This window comes from Microtus oregoni, unplaced genomic scaffold (genome assembly GCF_018167655.1).
Source record: "Microtus oregoni isolate MIOR12 unplaced genomic scaffold, Mior012 000035F_ref0000213, whole genome shotgun sequence".
NCBI lineage: Eukaryota > Metazoa > Chordata > Mammalia > Rodentia > Cricetidae > Microtus > Microtus oregoni.
In genome coordinates, this window is record NW_024543094.1 from 27577501 (window position 1) to 27599860 (window position 22360).

Below are 22360 nucleotides of genomic sequence, written 5' to 3' on the forward strand. Positions count from 1 at the left end.
ACACACACACACATACACACACACGCTAGTGCGTGTGCAGGAATAGGGTTTTAAATAATTAATTCCCAAATTAAAATATTGTTAACGCTACCTGAAGTCAATTACTTCTTTTTCCTCTTGTTTGTTTTGTTCCTATTTAAATAGGCAGGGTTATATTTATTCCACCTGCCTCAACTTCTCAAGAAACTGGTCCCTACTGATGACTGACACATAAATTTCTATCTTTTTCTTAAAACTGGCTTTAAATTTCTATAATCTGTACCCAAGACGGAAATTATTATGATGAAACTATTGGTTGCTTTTCCCAAGTAACTATTTTGGTGGGAGAGTTTGGCACTTTGTGGAAGCAAAACATGAAAGCAAACTTGCTTTTAATTTTTCTCACTTCAAATCCTTTCATCTTTACGGATTTAATTGTGAAACTGTATAATAGAACCGGTTGTTGTTGGCTTCTTTGTTTTCTTTTTCTTTTTCCTTTTTCAGGTTCACTCCATTTTCTACAAATGTCTAGGTCAGATTTACACCATTTTCTACGTTATAAAAAGTGGAACAAATGCCCCAAAGCAGGGTTTCATTGGGACAGAGTTGATTTTTGAATTTAGGAGGACAGGAAAGTGAAACTTGAAATCCAGGCACGCAGGCGGGTGGGCGAGTGTTGGGTTTGGGTTCCACTTTGTTGCTTAAATTCGACATGGATATCGCAAAAACTAGGGCGTCCCTGGGTGGGCTCGAACCACCAACCTTTCGGTTAACAGCCGAACGCGCTAACCGATTGCGCCACAGAGACTCCGGTGCCGGCAGGCGCTCCAGCCGAGGCCTTTATGAAGAATAAAAGCGACTTCTTTTTTTTTTTCTCCCGCCTGATTCTTATTAGAAGCGGAAATTTTATTTAACGTTTTTAATTTTTTTTGAGTTTCCCTTCTACTTCTGAAGCATATTGAAAAATTATGCTTCAGGATGGAGCAGAATTGCAAGTCACGACGTGAATTAAAACGCTCTTGCTTTTTCTCCAAGCGCGGTTTGGAAGGTCCTGTTGCGAGAAGGTGACAGTCTCTGATTGATTACCTTTCGTAAAGACTTTAAAATGTTCAGCGTGTGGGCTGACTTTTCCTTTGGTTTCTGTTCTTGACGTTGTTTGCCCGCCGATCTTACGTTACTTACTGAGCCTCTTCGAGGCCGTCTGATTGTATGCGTGTCTTTTGTTTTTAGATCCAGGTTTTATTAAAATATATATGCAATCCCTGTTTGCGTTTCGACTTCATTCAGCGCAATTGTCACGGTAACATTTCGTTACAACGCGTCCCCGAGGCTTGCGAGCAGTTGCTGAATTGGCTCTGATTTTCTCTGCCGAGACCTTTTTACCTGCGTTTAGGCACGCTATTGAACACGCACCCTCAAAGGCTTTTTGAAAAAGAAATTACAGAAGAAAAAAAAAAAAGGACTTATGATTAGTTGGGCATATTATAGCTCAGAATTATTTCTTGCAAACATATTCGGTCCCTATCAATATTCCTCAGGAAAATCTTTCCCTCCTGTAAAAGTTTGCTTGATGCCTTTTAAACTGTTCAAAATCTTATTTTTGCACCCAGTGTCCACGAGTCCAAGAAGCAATAGTTTCCACTTGCGAACTCGATATTTCCGTTTTTATGTCACTAAATTGCTCTGGCCGTAATCATTCGAAAAATGATCCATTACAGAAGTTCTGTGCAACATGCTTTTATTAAGTCCAACCGACTGAGTCCCCCAGTTGCGTGATGACAACTTAAATTGGCTTTAGAACCAATTAACAGAGAAGTTCCTTGAAAGGTTGAGCCGTTAAACCACTGGGAATTTACGCCAAGCCGGACTTCTCAGCTTTCAACACAGTTTTAGATGTGAACTTGAAAATTCTGACTTTGATACAAGCGAGGCACCTTCTGGAACATGCTGATGGCATATATAATTACATGGTGTTGACTTCAAACCTTAATTTTTAAATGTCTGCTCATTTCTGGGACGGGCACCAAAGCTACAGAGAAATCCTGTCTCGAAAAACAAAAATAAATAAATAAAAATAAATAAATAAATAAATGTCTGCTCATCTATACAAAAGTCAGGAAGCGCTGCCCCCTTTCCCTCGGAGTGTTTCTCCTCTGCTGTTGTTCTCTGGACGGTTAAGTTAAAGCGGCTTGCAACTTTACTTGTACTTGACAGTGCTTCCTTAAATGTTTACTCTCCTGCTGAGAATGTAGCCACAGTCCTGCCCAGCCTTAGCTCCCATTTCTCTCTCTGGCTCAAACATCCGTACTAACATTCTCCTAAAAAGAGAAATGAGCTATCCAGGAAGAAAACTAAGTCAGAAAAAAAAAAAAAAAAAAGATCAACTCATTGCACACCAAAAATCTGTCTGTGTTAAGTGCTGCTGTGGTCTTCAAAGCTGACTTCAAGCCTGCTTCTACAGCTGACATTTTAAGTAAGATAATATTAGGTTCCAGTAGCTAATCAGCCTTTCTGCATCCCTATATTTGAAAATATTTCAAAAGAGCATATAAGTATTTTTTAAAATACTGAATGGAAATCAGAACATCTGACTTCAAGGATACCTGTTGACACCCATTTTATGCAAAGTGCCCACTTAGTCAAGGTTTGCCCACTTAGCCAAGGTTTGCCCACTTAGCCAAGGTAAGAGAGCAGTCAATGTTGCTACTCAGTGTTGGTGATCACCTCATTTTAGGCCTTACTGTTTGTGCAGAACGTTGAGGGTCCAGTTAAATCTACTGATAATTTTAGAAACATTTCCCCTTGAATTTTAGAATAACCGAAGAAAAATGATTCCCATTGCTTCATTAGCACCCAGGGCTTTCAAATTACTAAAACTGAACAGGCCTGGGTATCCTGCCCTTTATGTATTTTGTCCGCCACTCAGCTGCGAATTTACCTTTCCCAGGAACACGCCTATCAGTGGAGGCCGACCAGCGCAGATTAATGGCCCATATATTTAATTTTCTCCCGGGAGAGAGGAAGAGAGAAAGACCATCTGTGCGAACGGCCGCACGTGTCTTACCAGACCAGGCAAGCCGGACCACGTGGATTTCTGCAGCCCCAGTTACCACGGAGGCAGGGTTCTCAGAAGACTCCGCTTCTGAGGAACAGGTAGCTTCCAGGATCTCCTCCAGCCCAGTGTACTACGGTTTACGGCTTCGCAGTTTGCATCTGGGAGGACAACTGAGCTGTTTAGAGGAGCAGCCCAGTTGGAGCTGGGTTTTAAACAGCAGTTTGAGAAATCCCCCACGGATCGGGTTGGTTGTGCCTCACAAAGCAAGTTAAAGGAGGGTGCTGACCAGACCTCTCCAGAGCAAGAAAGAACGAAGACCTGGCTGGGTGAGTAACACTTAGCGCATGATCGATAGTGATGCTAAGCTCAGCTCTGGACTCAAGCCACGCTTTCCACACATCTAAACCTTCCTCCTGTGAAAACTAGAACTCGGGGCAGCTAGTGGCACATGAGAAAGTGGGTTTGGAGGGGACCAATAGGTACAGTTATTCATAAAATACACAAGATATTTCAGAAAGGTCTTTGGGTATCATTTCTTTCTTTAAGAAAATCATTGTAAAAGTCCTGTCACTTGGAGCTTTATGTGAATTTATTCAGAGAGTTGTCTCCACGGTATGGTTAACAAACAGATGATTTATGAGAACAGACAAAGAAAGGCAAAAATAGTGCATTAATACTCTGCCTGGAGTGTTCCAATAACACTAAAATATGGCTCTTTCTCCCCCTCCCTCTCGTATGTGAAGAAAAAAACCCAAATCATTTTATAGGTTTTTTAATCAAATGATAAACTGAAATTTTACTCACCGTTATCTTCAGCATCATCCCCTGTGATCTTCACTTTAACTGTTTCCTGTTAGACTGAAATGGGGACCTCTAACTTGCTTCGCTACGTGGGATGGGGTGGGGGAATCTCTCCAGGGAGACCTTGTGGTCAACTCAGTAAACCTGACAAGTACCCCCTCAACTCAGTCTCTTTCCTATGTCATTCAGTCACAGTCTCTGTAGCCAATGACAACAGAAAAGACACAGCTTCAGACAACAGCCTTCTGCGTGCCCATCTCTGCAGGGAAAGTACCATTGTGCATGCAGTGTGGCCAAGCTAGCCTTTTTATTTCTTTTTTCTTTTTTTTTTTTCCTTCTCACCCTCTTTCTCTTCTTCTTCAACCATGGAACAGGGCTTGCAGGGAAGGTTATTTAACATGCTGCGAGGGTCAGCAGGATGGTCACGAACAAGAGAATTGTCCAAGTCTCATGCTCAGCTTTTTAAAGCTGGTCTATTAGAAATTAACATTATAGTGGTCAACTATAATTCCAACCTTTGGGAGGTGGAGCACGAAAGTCGGGGACTCAGAGTCATCCTCAGCTATATATAATGAGCTTCAAGTCGGCCTAGGCTTTAAGAGACCTTGACTCAAAACAAAAATAAAAATAGATATTCTTTAAAAATTTAGAATAAACTTTTTTTTATTTGCTTCAAAGAAATAAAGTAAGCCGATGCCAAAGAAAGAGACTTTAGTAAGGACGAGGGTGGTTGTCACACAGAAATGAGTGGATTCAGCACGGTGGGCCGGACAGGGGGAGAAAGCAGGGTGCCTGCGAACAGGCCTTCTGCTTACTCCAGTGCCAGGGAAGAAATCTTGTTTCCTTTGGTTCAGAGACCTTTTGGAAAATAGTGCATGAATATTTTTTTCTAAAATGTTAAACATATATGTCACTAAAAATTTAAAGATCAATAGTTCTGCTTAAAAACAAAGAGAAATTGATTTAGTTAGAAGGTATCCTTTCAACACAACCTCCCAGTCTTCAAGGCAGTGGGGGCTGCACGCCTTTAATGCCAGCCCTTGGGAAGCAGAGACTGACATGACAGATCTCTGTGAGTTCGAGGTCAGCCTGGTCTACAAAGTGAAGTCCAGGACAACCATGATTACACAGAGAAACCCTGTCTCAAGAAATTAAAGAGGAAAGAAATGAAGGAAGGAAGAAATAAAAGGAAGAAAAAGAATAGAGAAAAAAAACGAAACCCCCAAATCTAAGCCTCTGGTTGTTAAGAAAAGCCATGGGTACTTCATGCAACTCTGGTGGCCTCCAGGCAGACACAGAAGATGTGATGAAGAATGAGGCCATTGTCCCCTACACCCACAGTTCCAGAAAAACTTCAGGTACAAAAAATCCCAACTAATGCCCTGGGGATAGCTTTCCTGCTTTTGAAGCCATTTCTCACAAAATGGACAGGACGCCTCCAGTCAGTCAATCACAAAGGCAGTTGTGCCTAGCTGTCCAAGTCTTTAAAAGTGTTTGAGGACAGAGAAACAGAATCTTAGTAGTTAGAGCAAGGGATGCTCAACCTTTTAAGCAAGCTTGATGTAAAATCTGAGCGTAACAAAAGTAGATTTTGTAGTATTACAAGATAGCAGAATAGTGTGGCTACCGAGCATCCTTAGTATTTACGGACTAAAAATGAAGTAATAGGAATAAAACATTTTTCTGTGTGCCTATAGTTTCTGGGGTTTGGCCAAAGTTACATTCTGGGCCTGGGAATATAACACAAGGTACAGTATGTGTTTAGCCCTTTTGTGATAGCCCCAACACACACACACACACACACACACACACACACACACAAGAGTTAATTTTCCCTGGGACCATTTCAGAACACTATCCTAAGAGAGCAGGTTGAACCCCTGGCATTATCTCAAATTCCTTTTGTTTCTCATCTTGATTAGCAGGTCACTTCCCCACCAAGGTGTCTCAATTTCGACTGCATCCCCTCCTTTCCATAACTGTTCCTAATACTTTGTATTAGGCCAATAAATTTCATGTATTTCCCTACTAGAACCTAAACTCTAGTAGATGTATACTAAAACTTGTGCACGTAGCAACAGATGTGATACAATGTACCATTGTATTGAGATTGTACCAACATGCATGATATTATGTACCAGTGCAGGTCACATGTAAAATACGCAGGCCCTGTAAAACATACTAAGTACCATTTCTTTCTTTCATAAGCATGCTTCATTGTTAGGGCTCCCTTTTATTTTCTCTTATGAGTGTTGGGCCTCACTATGCTAGGTAAACTCTCTATCATAAATCGTGCCCCCAAATTATGGTTTAGAATCTAAATTCTTAATCTACAGAGGCTGAGAATGCTGTAATCCCAGCATTCAGGAGGCTGAGGCAGGAGGATGGAGGCCAGTCTGAGCTTCATAGCAAAACCTTACCTAAACAAAACAAAACAAAACACCTCAATTTAAGCTTCGAATAATTTGCCCAAGGCTCCCACTGCCCCTCAACTCTGCCTGGCTTCTGCAATCTCGGGTTTTAAATGTCCTCCTTTAGCTTCTTCTCCCTTTCGATACTTATGTCGTCGATCAGGGGCCTCGTCCACCGTGGAAAATCTTCGGCTTTGCATCTGGACATCAGTTCCTTCCTGCAGACCCCTGTAGCAATGTTTACTTCCTCAAAGCTCACACTATGGTGTGACTGTGGGCTCACTGACTTCCCTTCCTCTGCTCTGCTCCCACAGAAATGTCACCTCGCTAAACGTGTTGGATGGAAGTGAGACAACTGCCTTAGGTATTTTTCATGGAAAACCAACACCGTCCATAAGTTCCTACTGTGAAACACACCATAAAAAAGACTGCAAGACACAATCAGGGAGCCAGCAGGCCTTTCACGGACGCTCAGACTCAGAATCCCAGAACTCGAGAGGATCGTAAGTTCACGGCCAGTCCAGTCAAATAGTTCCAGGCCAGACCCTGTCTCAAAAAACAAGAACAAAACTTTACTGAGGAGCTAAGTCAGAGCAGGCGAGAGGATCTGGAGGGAAAGCGTGCTTGCCTCACAAGCCCAAGGGCCTGAATTCAATTGCTGAAACCCATGTATAAGTGGAAGGAGAGAACTTGTCCTGGGACACCCCCCCCGCCACGAATGTGCCCACCCATACACCATACTGATTATAAATATTTTTAATTGGCAAGTATTTAACAAAAGAAAGAATCCAAATAAGTTACTTGCCAAAAGCTTTTTAAACTTTAAAGGTTGTCATTTAAGTCATCATGTTCTTGAAGGTGATTTTGACATCGTTAAGGCCACAGTGTCTCCTGATTGATTCCTTCTCTCCACACTTCACACAACACTGGTTGTGATGTAATTTCAAGTCCTTTGCAAATATTTACTCATCTGAAATTTAAAGGCTGGGGTTAGAGTTCATTGACAGAGTGCTTGCCCAGTACCTGGAAGGCCCTGGGTCCCATTTCAAGTGTCCCGTCCTGAGTTATAACAACATTGTGATGCACTTCCTGCTGTTATCATTTGTGTTTTACAGATTTTTATAATTTAGGAGTTAAGTAACTCATTGAAGTTCAAAGAGTTGGTGGTATAGCAAGAAGTCAAGAACAGCCACTCTTCTCTAGATGGCTCCAGAGAACTGCCTACAATGCCAGGTGCACGTGTGTGCACGTGTGTGCTGTGTGCAGTGTGTGCTTGCCGAGGAGAGCCAGGTCTTTTCCTACGATAGAAGCACTCTGCCTCTGAGCCATGTCTCCAGCCCCCTTTTTCTTTTCTTTTCTTTGACTACAGAATGGCTCTCGTGCACTTTGCAGAAAAAACACTGATTAACAATTTGAAAACTTTTAAAAATATTGCTCTAATTTACAAAGGTTTGAATTTGACATGTTTTCAGAGTCAAAAGTTGCAAGAAATAGTGTGAAGAATTCTGCCAGATTTTGCAAGTGATAATATGCTATTTTGTTAGCTTTCTCTTTTACTTTTTCTCAAAATGAAGTATTTTTCCTGAAACATTTGGAGTAAACATGAGGAGATACAGTGAGACCCTGTCATGGACAAATGTGCACAAAAAATTTTAATCAAAACAAGAAACAACAAAGTTGCAAAGACTACAAATTGAATTTCGAGATTCTGTGGCCTGACTGCTGAGAAACTTTGGGTTTGTTCCCAAGAATCCTTCCACTATCCTAAATCCTTTGTATAAGTCTACAAATAAAATTAATAAAAGATTGTTCTCTTCAGATCCAAATTAATGATCTGAAGGGTTTTGCCTGGAATTGAAGAACAGCTCCCAAGTTATAGTAACATTCCACATCCTTTACCTGAATGCTCCAATGCAAAGTTGATTTTGTTTTTTGAGGCTGACGGGGACAGCTTGATGCTAAACCTAGGGGGTCCCTCAGTGAGCCTCACCACTACACAATATCCCAGGTCATCTGGGAAGGTTAGGTGTGTGCCACTATACCCAGCATAATTGGTTTTTAAAAAAGGGGTTCCATAAAACATGCAGAGGAAGAGACTGTCAGAGCCCATGTCACTAATATATGTAGAGTTAAATAAAAGGGCCCTGCGGGGGAGCATTCAATTTTGGATTTGCACATGCAATTTATTTTAGATGGGGTTTGTGAAAAACTTTTTTTCAACGAAGTGTGAAAGAAAATCTGTAATTATATATCTCTTGAATTATTGCTTCACCAATAAGAATTTCTTCTGGGCTGGAGTGCTGGCTCAAGGGTGGACATAGAGGTCATGGGATAGAACTGATAGTCATGTGTAGGCCAATCATGGGATCCACAAACAGCACTAGAACAGCTGCAGACCCACATGGGAAAGAATGAAGGTGAATTCCCAGCTTACACCAGGCACAGATACTATGTCCAACTAGACTATAAGGGGCTTCAGAGAAAGCACAGCACTCATGTGTGTACATGTGTATTCGTGTGTGTGTGTGTGTGTGTGTGTGTGTGAGAGAGAGAGAGAGAGAGAGAGAGAGAGAGAGAGAGAGAGAGAGAGAGCCCTCCGGTCAGGCAATGGTTTCCTAGACATGATATGCAGAATGCAACTACAATAGGAAAAATGAACTGGATGCTGGGTCAGGGAAATGGTTTGGTGGTAAAAACATTTGCCTCACAAATTTGATGGCCTGAGTTTGGAGCCCCAGAACCCACAGACAAAGAGACATGAATCCCCAGAAACTCATGAAGTGTGAAATCCTATCTCAAATGAGACAGGTGAGAATCAACACAGGGCACACGAGCACTGTAGCACCCAAACAGAAAGACTAGCACACACGCACACACGCACGTACACGCATGCACACACGCACGCACACGCACTTGACTACACATGTACACATGCATACATATTAAGGAAATGCAAGTCAGATGGTAACAAGATAGCACTTTACTGTGGAGAGGAGGGCATGATCAAAGAGCTGCCCCGGGCTGGTGAGGGTGGGAGAAGTTCTGGGGTCCTCAGACACTGCTGACAAGAGAAACAGATTGCTGCTAAACCAGGGTTCCACTGCTAAACCAGGGTTCCACTGCTAAACCAGGGTTCCACTGCTAAACCAGGGTTCCACTGCTAAACCAGGGTTCCACTGCTAAACCAGGGTTCCACTGCTAAACCAGGGTTCCACTGCTAAACCAGGGTTCCACTGCTAAACCAGGAACTCTTACAACTACTTCTAAACACCCAAAACACACGGCCACATGAAAATGTAGGCAATGATGCTAACGGTTGTATTGCTCATAATCACTTCAAAGTGAATAAATTAAATTGTCCATCACTTAGTGAATAGTCAATGTGGTGTGCCCAATGAATAGAATACTATTTAGCTATCAAAAGGGAATAGTGTACTGAAACATACTAGAAGCTGAACGAACCACAAAATTTCATGCCCGCACTTTTTATGCCATGAGAAAGGAGCCACATACAAACAGACTACATATTGTATGATCTCCCCCCCCACACACACAAGATTCATAGAACAGTCAGACTGATGCATACAGAAATAAGCTAGGAACACGGGGCAGGGGTGGAGATGGACAGTTGTTCCGTGTGGATGATGAAATAAATACCATGGAGCTGAAAAGGATGAATGTTGCCAGGTACGGTGGCTCATGCCTTTAATCCCAGCACTGGGGATACAGAGGCAAGCTGATCTCTGTGAGTGTGAGGCCATCTTGGTCTACAGAGTGAGTTCCAGGACAGCCTGAGCCACATAGTGAGACCCTTTCTCAAGAAAACAAGAACAAAATCAAAACAAACAAAAAGAAAAGAGTGAACATTGTGTTATATGAATGACAACGTGATAATAATAAATAAATAAAAACAAAAGTAAATATTTACCTCTGAGTGACATACTGACTTGAAAGTGAAGGTAAAGAGCATTATGACTTATGAATAGCTCACTGAAGTAGCTGCATTCAGATTTGCAAATCTATTTCCATGTTGTTTTTCTACATTGTCAGCAGCTGCCTCTAACCCAAATCCCCAAACGGAACTGTCTGACTTTCAGCTGTTGGAGTTTCACCACAGGAATGCTGGGAAATAACGCCGTCCTGGTCACTATGCAGGCCTCTCCTTCCTGTCTAGGTGCATTTACTCTCCTGCCCTCAGTTGACTTAAATATCAGTCAGTAGGATCGAGATTTACGTTAATCAGTACACATTGCTGAGTGCTCAGTGCTGGGCACACCTCAAGAAGTGTGGGTGAGAGCTGAGGTCTGCACACAGTGGAGAAAATGTGGAGCCCGCTGGAGGCGCCATGTCAGGCCGTGAAGGTGAAAAAAAAAAAAAAACAAAACCCTGGAACAGACCAGGAAGCAGGCCGAGGATGTGGGCCTGGAACAGATCAGGAAGCAGGCCAGGGATGTGGACCAGGAAGAGAAGGTTTTCAAGCAGAAACCAAGAGGAGCAGACGAAACTCGGGGAGCTGAAGCCAACGCTGCCAGGTAAGGGATGACGGCCACGGGTAGAATTAAGAAATCTGGCAACAAGCAAGCTGTTCCTCCTATCTGGGTTGACGGTGACCCTCTTCCATAGCTATTTTGAACATCTGGATTTCTTGTCCTCTTTGCCACCTACAGCTAGAATGAATGAAGTGTTATCCTGGAGCCTGTAGAACATCTGGATTGCCTACTGTAACATCTTCGCCACCTATAATTAGAATGAAGTGCTATCCTGAAGCCTGTTGTACATTGTAATAAACTTTTGTTAAAGAAAAAATAATAATAAATAAAATGAATAATTAAAAGAAAAGAAAATTCGGAGCCCAACCCAACAAGCCAGGGGTCTGAAACGCTGGTCTGAGAAGTCTTTCATCGATGGGATTTAGTTAGAATTGGATGAATCTGTTCTGGAGGAGCAAGGAGAAGGAAGAGGTGCTGGGGTTCAGCCTGGGAACCGGAGCATGCCTGCACCATCAAAAACCAGCCTGAGGAAGGCAAGGTAGAACAGGGGCCCAAGCAGGAGGCTCTCTAGTTCTAAGTCAGCCTGAGTAGCATAGTGAGACCTTGTTTTAAAAGAAATAAGAAACAGGAGGGAGATGAGGTGGGTCAGAAAGAAAGAAAAGGGAAAAGGGGGGGGGGGGTAGGGGAAGGGAGTGGGAAAGGGAGAAGAAGCGCATGAAGGCGCTCGCTGCCCAGCCAGATGACCCGAGTTTGGGACCCACATGATGGAAGGAGAAAGAAAGCCATCTCAGACAAAGCTGTCCTCTGATTTCCACACAGAAGTCCTGATGAGCCCGTGTGTGCACATGTGGGAGTGTCATATATCAATCTGTTGATTTCATTGGTTAAGCAATAAAGAAACTGCTTGATCCTCATAGGTTAAAACATAGGTGGGAGGAATAAACAGAACAGAAGGCTGGGAGGAAAAAGCTGAGTGAGGAGTCGCCATGGTTCTCCCACTCCAGACAGACGCAGGTTAAGATCATTCCTGGTAAGCCAGCTCGTGGGCTACACAGATTAATAGAAATGGGTTAGATCAATATGTAAAAGCTAGCCAATAAGAAACTAAAACTAGGGGCTGGAGAGATGGCTCAGAGGTTAAGAGCATTGCCTGCTCTTCCAAAGGTCCTGAGTTCAATTCCCAGCAACCACATGGTGGCTCACAACCATCTGTAATGAGGTCTGGTGCCCTCTTCTGGCCTGCAGGCATATACACAGACAGAATATTGTATACATAATAAATAAATAAATATTTAAAAAAAAAAAGAAACTAAAACTAATGGGTCAGGCAGTGTTTAAAAGAATACAGTTTCCGTGTAATTATTTCGGGTAAAGCTAGCCGGGTGGCGGGACACAGCCCGCAGCTCCGTATTTCAACATGCACATGTGCGTGCCCATGCACTCACGCACAGAGACACACACAGACGTTTGTTTTCTAAGAGGAAAAGAAAGACATCCCAACTAAGACTCCATTAGTGGCTAAGGCTGCTGGTTAGGGTTAGAGTTAGGTACATAGGCTGGTGAGTGACAAACAGAGGACTTCCATCCCTGTCGGTTGTATGTGTCACTTCCCCATCCTCCTTAAGCACGGTGTCTTTGTAGCTTCACATTCCACTGTTCCATGGGCTCCATGATGGACCCCTTGTGCCTTGCACGGTAGGGTTCTGCCTGCCTCTGCAGAGTGGTAAATCACCAATGCCCTTTATATCGTCGCCTTCCGTGGGCTTCCTCTGCCTCTTATTATGACACATTCTGGTCGCTGCTGAGTGAACACCAGAGCTTCTTTCCCGGCTCCGGCAGGCAGGCCGGCCCCCAAGCACACACCACAGCTCCTTTGTGTAGAGCCCTCCCTGTCGTCACCTTCCCAGGCCCACACATCGCTCAAGGCATAGTGTTGCCATCACTTCTCCTTAATATAGTTCAGAGTACATGCTCATTGGTGAGCCTCATTTCACACCCTCCTCTCGTCTCTTCCCATTGGCTGCCTCTAACCATGGTCTCCCTGCCTCCCTCCAGACCTTCAGCCAACCCACTGGAAAGGGTTCTACTTAGAGTACAAAACCAAACATTCAGTTTGTAGACTGAAAGCACTTCTAAAATGATACCATAGCTTCCAAACTATGGACCAAGTCACCCTGGGGTACTGCAGTGAACAACTTTACAGGGCTGCTGTGGGATGTTTCAAATTTTGAGAGAAATACAGCCACACGTTTCAGACATCAGGCAAATAGCCCTTCCGTAGTCTGTCTTTCTTCCTTCCTTCCTTTCTTTCTTCCTTCCTTTCTTTCTTTCTTTCCTTCCTTCCTTCTTATTCCTTCCTTCCTTTCCTTCTTATTCCTTCCTTCCTTTCCTTCTTTCTTTCTTTCTTTCTTTCTTTCTTTCTTTTTTGATTTTTTGAGACATGGTTTTCTCTGTGTAACCCTGGCTGTCCTGGAACTAGCTCTGTAGACCAGGTTGGCCTTGAACTCACAAAGATCCTCCTGCCTCTGCCTCTAGAGTTCTGGGATTAAAGGAGTGCACCACCACCACCTGGCCAGAACTTAGTATTTCTTTTGCTTTGGAACATCATGAGACAATTATAAAGCCACTACTACTGCATGGAGAAAAGTTGGCAATATGTGGCCTGCCCAGTGTTTTCAGGCTATGTAGTATGCTTACCTCTGTCCTCACCCACCCTTCAAGTTCCATTTCCATCCTGTATATGCCATACTGCTCCTGTCCCAAGTCCAACAGACAGGAGGCAGGCTTGAGCCTCCCAAAACTCCTGGCTCAGTCATCTTAAGTGGTTAGGATAACTATGGGTGCTTATAGTCCAGGGACAAGGCCTGGAGCCCTTGACAGAAATGTGGAGGTGGTGAATCCAGCAGGAAGCCACTCCTGAATTTCTACACCTACAGATTCAGAAGAGGTGGGTTGTCTGAAGTAAACAAACAAACAAATAAAAAACAAAAAAACAACTTTGTTGGTTGGCTTGGGATCTGGTTTGTTCGGTAGAGTGCTTGCCTAACAGGCAGGAAACTCTGGGCTCAGTCTTCAGAAGCACATTGCAACAGACATAGAGACACAGGTCTGAATTCTAGAACTTGGGAGATGGAGACAGGAGTATTAGAAATTCAAGGTCATCCTGTGCACGTAGATGGGCCAGACTGGGCTACAAAAGATCCTGCCTCTAAACAAACAAACAGAACATAATTGATCAGGCCATAAAATAACTCAGTAGTTAAAGATACTTGGTGTACAAACCAAAAGACTTAAATTTCTAGAGCCCAGCAAGGGAGGAAGGAAAGCAAAGCACCTACTCCACAAAGATGTCTTCCAACCTCTTCGAATATGGCAGGGCACTGCACACATGCAGACACAAGGATAATGATGATGATGATGATAATAATAATAATAATAATAATAATAATAATAATAATAATAATAATAAGATGATGATGATGATGATGATGATTTTTAAAATAATTGTTTGGTGATTCTTTGGGAATCCCTGTGCTGTCAGGCCGAAAGGCGGAAGAGACCAGGCCACATCTTACCCTCCTCTCACTTCACAGAGGTCACAAGATGCCAGGGTTTTGTATTTTAGAAAAGTCACCTTTTTAGTGGGCTGGAATGTTAGTTGAAGGTTTGGTGGGAGGTAGAAGATGGTTAATGGTGGTCTTTTGGGAGAAACACAAAGGAAACGTAAAATGGAAGCCATCAGTGGCAATGCTGCAGGATGAAAACCATCTAAACAAGCCCGAATAATTCTGTTCATGACCATGCCACCACCTTCCTCCCTATCAGTGAGCGCCCGCGTTCCAGAAATGACTTCTTTCTCTGGGCTGCAGGTCTCATGGTCACAATTCTGCCATGTCTTAGTCTTCTCTCAGGCAAACCTCTCCTGCTCATCTCCTCTCTAAGCCTGCGAAGGGCTGTATGCCTTCTTTCCACCAGTCTGGTCCACCGTGAACCCTGAGTAGGTCTGGGATGGAAGGAAACACACCGTGGAAGCTGCTGTTGGGTGAAAGAGTCAGTGACACATAAGATATTAACAATGTCTCCGGTCAGCCATAGGAAAAGCTGGCTTGCAGGTGTTGAGGGGCGAACTGAGAAATGAAGCTGTGATTTCTGCCTAGCCAAGCCAGCTTCTCTGTCCCACATAGCCAGCAAGAAAGGGTGAGTGGGGAGTCCCATGCACCCTTTGAGTTTAGAGGGGGGAAGGGAAGGGGGAAATGATGTAATTATATTATAAGTAAAATAAATAATTTTTTAAAGTTGAAATTCAGAGGGCTAATTGTTTTTTAAAAACATGTTACTTGACTGAATTTTATTACCAAAAAGTTTGAAACCTTGGGATTAAAAAAAAAAAAGTGATTCCTGTTTTCTTACAACACAAGTCTAGACTGTGTTCACACATACCCAACATATGCAGATTTAAATAACAACTAACAAAATTGTTCTTGCTAGAGCTGAAATTAGTCAAGTTTTCATCAGTGTTTGATTTTACATATTTGTATTTAGGGGAGCTGTGTGCCACAGCTCACATGTGGAGGTCAGAGGAGGACTTGTAAGAGTCATTTCTTCCCTTCCGTCATGTGGGTCCTGAGGATCAACCTCAGGCGGTCAGGTCTGGCAGCAAGTGCCTTTACCCAGGGAACCATCTTGTGTGCCTTTCTCAACATTCTCACCTGGTGCTGAAGGGTTCATCTGTTCATTCTTTGTTGATCAACTTTCCTTAACTGTAAGAGCAGGTGAGGGCTAAGGCCACTCACTTCCTGGATGGACGCAGAAGAATAAACCAGGAAGAGCCCGGACATACCCACCCAGCAGTGGTACCCTAGGGGTCCTCATTTCTAAGTTCAAATCCGTCCTAACTTCACTAAAATGGGGACTAAGGCCTTGGAGGAAATTTAGGATCCAGCTGTATGAGGTTCTTAAAATTTTTCATTGAATAAGAATAAATGTTATTATTATTATAAATCAGTTTTAAACACGTTTTCATTCTTCTCATGAATTTACTCAGAAAATAAACAAACTTGCCACACGGAGATACCAGCACAGAAGAATCTCTGCTATGAACAATCTGTTCCTTTCCAGTCTCACAAGGCAGACACTAGGGGATCCTGTGTGCTTTGTCATGTGACATGTGAACTCCACCACACAGGATTATTAGTGACGAGGAAAATGTGGCATTTGTTTGTTTGCTAATTGAATGGGCATTGATGTTAAAGATTGTTAAAATAAACTGTAACTAACAAAAAGGTTTCAAGGTAAAAAGAGTGTTAATATCTTGCCATGAAGGCCTTTGATCTTTGAGCTTTTGCTCACTGAGATTTTTTTTCCAATTCATCTTCCTTCTGTTTCTCTAAGAGGAAATCATTTTCTTTTGAAGTCAGTATGTAGCCTTCCTGTTAATCTCCCTACACTTTTACTTCATATGCCTATGTCCTTACCCAGTCTTTCACTTATGAAATTCTTTATAAATAATTAATTTTCAGTGTAAGTCATTTCTGCATTCTAAATATTAATCTCTAGTCAAGTACATACCTTGAAAAGACCATCTCAGTTTATCTTTTAATTTTTATGTCTCCTATGATATTAAAGGTATTTTAAATATGATTCATTTTGTCATTTCCCCTATGGGTCGTACATTTTAACACTTTAAATCATACTTCCTAGGCAGGAGTGATAGAGCATGGACAGAGCCCTGAGTTTGATCCCCAGTGACACAAAAGAAAGAGAGACAGAGGGAGGGAGAGGGATAGAAGGAGAGGGAAGGAGGGAGGGAGGGAGGAAGAATTCCTTCCCTCTATCATGCTTATGAAGAATTCTTCCATAATCATGATCAATACTCTAAAAGTTCATATTAATGTGCAATTATCTATGCGTTAGTATGTGTGCATGTGTGCGGATGCCAGAAGAGAGCATTGGATCCCCTGGAGCTGGAGTCACACACAGGTGGTTGTGACCCACCTGAGATGGGTGATGGGAACAAAACTCAGCCTTTGGAAGAGCAGCCAGCACTCTTAAATACCTCTCCAGCTCCACGATCAACGTTTGTTTTAAAAGTTTTCTTTTTCTTGTGTTTAATGTATCTGAAATTTAATTCATATGTAGGGAATATGAATTATTATCTAATATGAATATTAGAATTTCTTTCTAATCTGAGCAGTTGCTTTTTAAATAAGAGTAAATAGAGACAGACCAAGCATTGCCTGTAATCTGTTAACCCTAGTTTATCCAATCCTTGTCTACACACTGCCTTGAATACTTTGAATATTTCTCCTGCTCAGAAGATATGTCCTGGCCACTTTTTCCCCCCAAGCAATGGGGATTCCTTAGACTATATACAAGGCTTCCTAAAGCCATCTGAGTTGTGCTTAATTTTTACTGCATTGATCAGGGAGTAACATCTTAATGGGGTTAACTTGATTTAAGTGCTGAGTTATTCCAGTTAAACTAAAGAACAGGCAAGGCTTCTCCAATGATGCCCAGTTAGAAAGCTCACTTGGGAAAAGCCTGTACTTCCAGGTCACCTACCAATGCAGAGAAATGCAGAGAAAATGTTTTAATCTACTGACTAGGATTCTAAGAGTCAGATTTGCAAATCCAAAGAACTGGCGAGGCCAACTTTCTCATCTATAATCTGAAGATTTCACAGGGCCTGAATGCATGGCTAAGGTTCTTGCCAAGATGGGCGAGCATTCCCCTCTCTTCATAGGTAACCAGAAAAGAAGATGTGCTTAAAACCTGATTTTTTTTTTATTTTTTTTTTAATTTTTATTTCTTGGTTTTTCTGTGACTTTGGAGCCTGTACTGGAACCTGATTTTAATCAAAGACCATGAATGGAAGCCAAGGAAATTTTTGTTTTAAAGAAAACATTCTGTGATTTCTGCTAAGAACAATTCCCCCTAGATTGTTTTTTTAAGTTTCAAAATTTTGATCTTCAATTATTTCCAGGAACTGCAGAGTACATCACATAAAGAAGGGACACCTTCGATTTGCTCTGGAGGATACGGTTCTGTCAGTGAGGAGAATATAATAGAATGTTCTTGTAAATGTGAGTCTAGAAAGTTAAATATAGTTGGAAAGATGAATTATTTTATTTTCAGACTCTAGATATAGATCAACATCACTCATTGTGATGGAAAGAGGGGCTTAGGTCAGCAAATGATGTCACTGCTCCCCTTCCCTTGACGTGCTCCTGTCCTCTGGCTGGAACAGAGCCAAGAAGGATTCTGCCCAGCTACACCACACCACGGTCTCTGCCTTGAAGAAAACACCTCCTCAGCCAGACAGTTCAGGAAGCCACGTGTCTGTCCAGCTGCAACAGGGAGGCTTCAAAATCACGTTGCTTCTCAGGGAACATCCCAAGGACCATAATTTAGGAATATTTTGTATTCAAAAGCAGCACAGCAGTCTCGAGTTCCTCCTAGCGGGGGGTGGGAGTGGGAGGGGAGTCTTGAGTGTAAAAACGGGAGCGATTTAAAAGAAAATTTAATCTTTAAACACTTGGTCACCTTACTGCTTGAGGGTCCCTGTGTTCAGCGGAAAACAACCATGAGTTATCAACATCACTGTATTCTTTGCAGAATTCTCTAAAAATCTTCATTGGAAGTCCGTCTAGAAAGAAGATTCCGACTCCTTGTCTGTTCAAAACCAGTACAAGACCGCCAGCTGCAATGGAAGAAAAGAAAGCACGGAGGAAATTCAGCCAGCTAGCCAGAAACAGAAAACAAGCGAACGAGAGAGGAGGGAAGAGAAGGAGGGAGGGAAAGAGAGAGACACAGAGCCAGAGACGGAGCCAGGGACAGAGAGAGAGCAAGCAGAGAGAACCGTGGCAGGGAGCCCAAGCAGGCCTCCTCGTCGCGGCAGGAGACGCCAGCGCCCCACGAAGTCCCTTCAGCCGCGGGCGAGCGCTCGGCCCCCGGGAGGAGGCCAATGGCTTCTGCGGTCACCGACTCGCCACCACGGCCCATGGCTGCCTGGGCTTGCACCAGGACTCCCCTTCTCGCCCACACACAAACCCGCAGAGACCACACACACAAACACGGCCGGTGTGGAAGCTCAGAGAGCTGCAGAGAAGAACGCGCCAGCCACAGACACAAAATGGAGAAAGAGGAACCGAGAGGGAGGAGAAGGAGGGAGGCGCGGGAAGGGAGCTTAGGATGAGAACGGTCCAGGGTCCCCCGGGTGGAGGGTACCAGCAGGAGCGCCCAGGAGGCGGAAGCGGGAGCATTAGGGGAAGAGCGAGGAGGCCAAGGCAGCACCCGAGATCAGGCCGTTCCGGTAGTCGAGGTTCCATTTTCAGCCGCGCCATATTCGCGAGTCCTTCTCCGTGTTTAATTTGGACTCTCCCCCCACCCCCACCCCGGAGGCTGGGGATCCGCGCCCCAGGGTTTCTGCTGCTTGGGCCGAGGGCTTGGGCGGCAGGACAGGACGCAGGGTCCAACCGGGTACTCTCGTGCCTGTCTCTACCTCGCAGGGCTGCAGATTGCAAGATACCAGGTCTAGCTTGGGACCCTCAGGGCTGTCTCTGTCTTGCAGGGCTGTAGAGTGTGGGGTGCGAAGCCCAGCTGGGAATCCGCGCCTGTCTCTGACCTTGCAGGGCTAAGGGGTGCAGAGCCTGACTGGGGACCCTCCAGTTTGTCCCTGACTTCACTGCAAGAGGTCCTGGGGAGCGGCACCCCCGGAGCACACGTCCATGACCTTTGCCTGGGGGAGGGGGCTCTAATGCAGGAAGGAGAGGTTAGTAGATGTGACGAAGAAAGAAAGAAAAAGAGGAAGGACGCCCTTAGGGAGAAGGGCGCTGTCTGAGGGCAGCGGGGCGTGGCGTCCCAAGATCCAGCCTTCCTGGAAGGGACTCGGGGCTCCCCCACCCCGGATCCCACCCAGGGCAGGAGGCTGGCAGACCGTCTTCTGAGCAGTGCCACCAAGCCGAGACCCAGGTCGCTGCTCGTCCAGGACCAATGGAGGGGTGACTGTCTGGCCGGCCGGCCGGGCTGCGGGGTTCTCGGTTCGCTCTCCACGTTCGAGGTCTCAAAGCTTCTTGGGGTTATTCTTATTGTAACTGGAGGCACCCAAACGCAGAAGCCGCGTCTGTCTCGTGTCTAATCCTATGTCGCTATTTAGAAACGTGCCACCCTCAACTTCACGCGTGACTTCTTACAATTCGCACCTCTTAGCCCGCATTGTCTTTTTCTCCAAATCCCATCCTTGTCAGAGCTATGGAAGCCCCTGGATTCACTGCGTCCCTTCCCTCTTCCAAGGACGCGGGGAGCCAACGGGCGGCGATGCTCTTGGCCGGAGAAACCCGAGGTCAGAGCCCGGTGCCCTCGGGGATGCACGCTGTGGCCAGGCCGAAGGCCTCCGGACTTCGTTCCCCTCTGGAGGGAAGGACTCATGCTGGAGGCGAGGAGGCGACTGCTCCTTCAGGTCCCACAGCAAAGGCCAAGTGTCCACTCGCTGTCAACACGGGGGTGACCGATTCCCACATCACCCGGAGAGGTTCAGTGGGCTCGGTGCTGTCTTTGCGCCTAAAAGGAAACATCTTCTGCCTGCTTGTCCTCCTTTCTTGGCCATCTCTATCAACACAGTGCAGTGCCTGTCACCCTCCCTGAGCTTATTGCTGCCTGTCTCCCACCCCGCGGTAATTTCAGACCCAAGCACAAACGCATCCCAACTTGGCACCTCCAAGCTCCGGCTGCGCAGACTGGAGCCCTCGAACCCGCATGTCCACCCGCCACCGGCTTCGCTTGTCACTTTATCACTGCGTTCTTAACCCGATTTTGACTTTTGAAACTTTTCTGTTGCCTTGAACAATTTATCTTTCACAGCTCTGCGTTTCTACCTTCATAGGTTTTTTCAAAAAAGATTTCTTTCCCAAGCAAGAAAACAGAATTCTTTCTTTTTTCTTTTTCTTTCTCTTTTTCCCTCTTCAGTTTGAAACGTTGCATTACAAAGCGGGCTGCAAATGTCTTGAGGCAAAGAGAAAGCTCGGGGCTCAGTTCCCACAGCGCGCACCGGTTAGGTTCAGGAGACTTCTTTCCTGTGTTTTTGTGAAAGGCTAAAACCGAAATTAAAAATGAATAGCCATGTGATGATTTCGAGATGTTCCACAAAACTCAGAGCTGAAAACCTCGGCAAGCTGAAAGGCCTGCTTAAAATCAGTCTAGCTTCTGTGGCTGAGATGGATATTTTTTTTTTTTAAAAAAAAGGCTGTAAGATTTTTGAAATTAAATAATTTATGGTTTGACAATGGCTGATGCTTTAGATCCCCGGTGTGGGTTCATGTTTGTTTGCCTCCTCTTGGATGTTCTTAACCAATCTTTTGTGCTTCCCTCTTTGTAGACTGCTTATTCACCAGGTCTATTAGGAGTTTTGTAAAAGTTAAAATTCCTGAAGCCATTTAGAAAAGGATTTTTCTGTACTGGAGCTACAAGAGTGACCCTTAAGTAACCTGCTGTCACAAGGGTGCGTTCCTTCTAAAATAAGATTGGAAGTTGCATTTTTGATTGATATTTCCATTCTTGAATCCAGTCATTGGGTGTAACTGATAAGCTTCTGAGGCCTACTTTTTCTTTTAAATCATTGTGCAGCATTTAATAAACTCAAGAGAAATGTGGGTTTCTTGTCAGGAGGCAGGTACTGATGGATGTTCAGTGTAAAACAAAATCATCACATGAATACATGTCATTTCTAACACTATGTGTTAAGCATTGCTGACTAGTACACAAGAGAACATCTTTATTTGATAGATTTACCATGTAAAAGTAAGTACATGTCATTTCTAACACTATGTGTTAAGCATTGCTGACTAGTACACAAGAGAACATCTTTATTTGATAGATTTACCATGTAAAAGGAAGTACATGACTCCTTTCCCAAATTAAGTGAAGTAGAATTTCAAATAGAGCTCTTCTTACATTTTATTCAAAATCCATTTGGACAAGTAGATGACATAAATTGTTATCAGAATAATTTTTGAGCAAGGTAATTCTTAGGAATGCAAAAACATGAATTCATAAGAGTTCAACATATGATAGTCACCTTCTAACACATACATTCTTTACAAAGGGATGTGATTTTTATTTTTAACATTATCTATTGGTCTTTTTGTCATTCAAACCTACTATAATGTATTGCCTACCTGGAAGACATTTCTTCACAATTGCCTGAGTTGCTATGTTGCAAGTCTTATCTGCTTTGACTCATTGGCATATGCAAGACTAAGTGTAATTTAAATGGTCCTTACTTTCTGTGTACTTCAAATTTCAAGTAGCTACGCTCCTTATACTTTGGAGTACGTTTCCTTAAATGCTAGATATGTTCATGTATCAGTATGCAGAACACATTCAGGTATTTCGTATGCTAAAATATTGAACACTAATGTAGTTTTATTCTCTGGCAGCCTCTCTCAGCCCACTTATTTTTAAATTAAATCTCTTGATTGCATCAAACCGTTTCAATGAATTGAAATATTCTCTCCTCCCATCTTAATGCTCCATGCTTGTTTCATGAGAAATTGATATCATTCGAGGATACTAATAGTTTTATAACTAAGACCATGGCAAACTCTTGCATTCATTTATCAAATATATAG

General features: G+C 43.7%; 1 non-coding gene across 1 annotated transcript; it reads right to left on the reverse strand.

Annotated features, from left to right (window-relative positions):
• Positions 1-713: 713 nt before the first annotated feature.
• Trnan-guu lies at positions 714-787 on the reverse strand. Its single transcript has one exon. It is a non-coding gene; the product is annotated as a tRNA-Asn (tRNA).
• Positions 788-22360: the final 21573 nt, after the last annotated feature.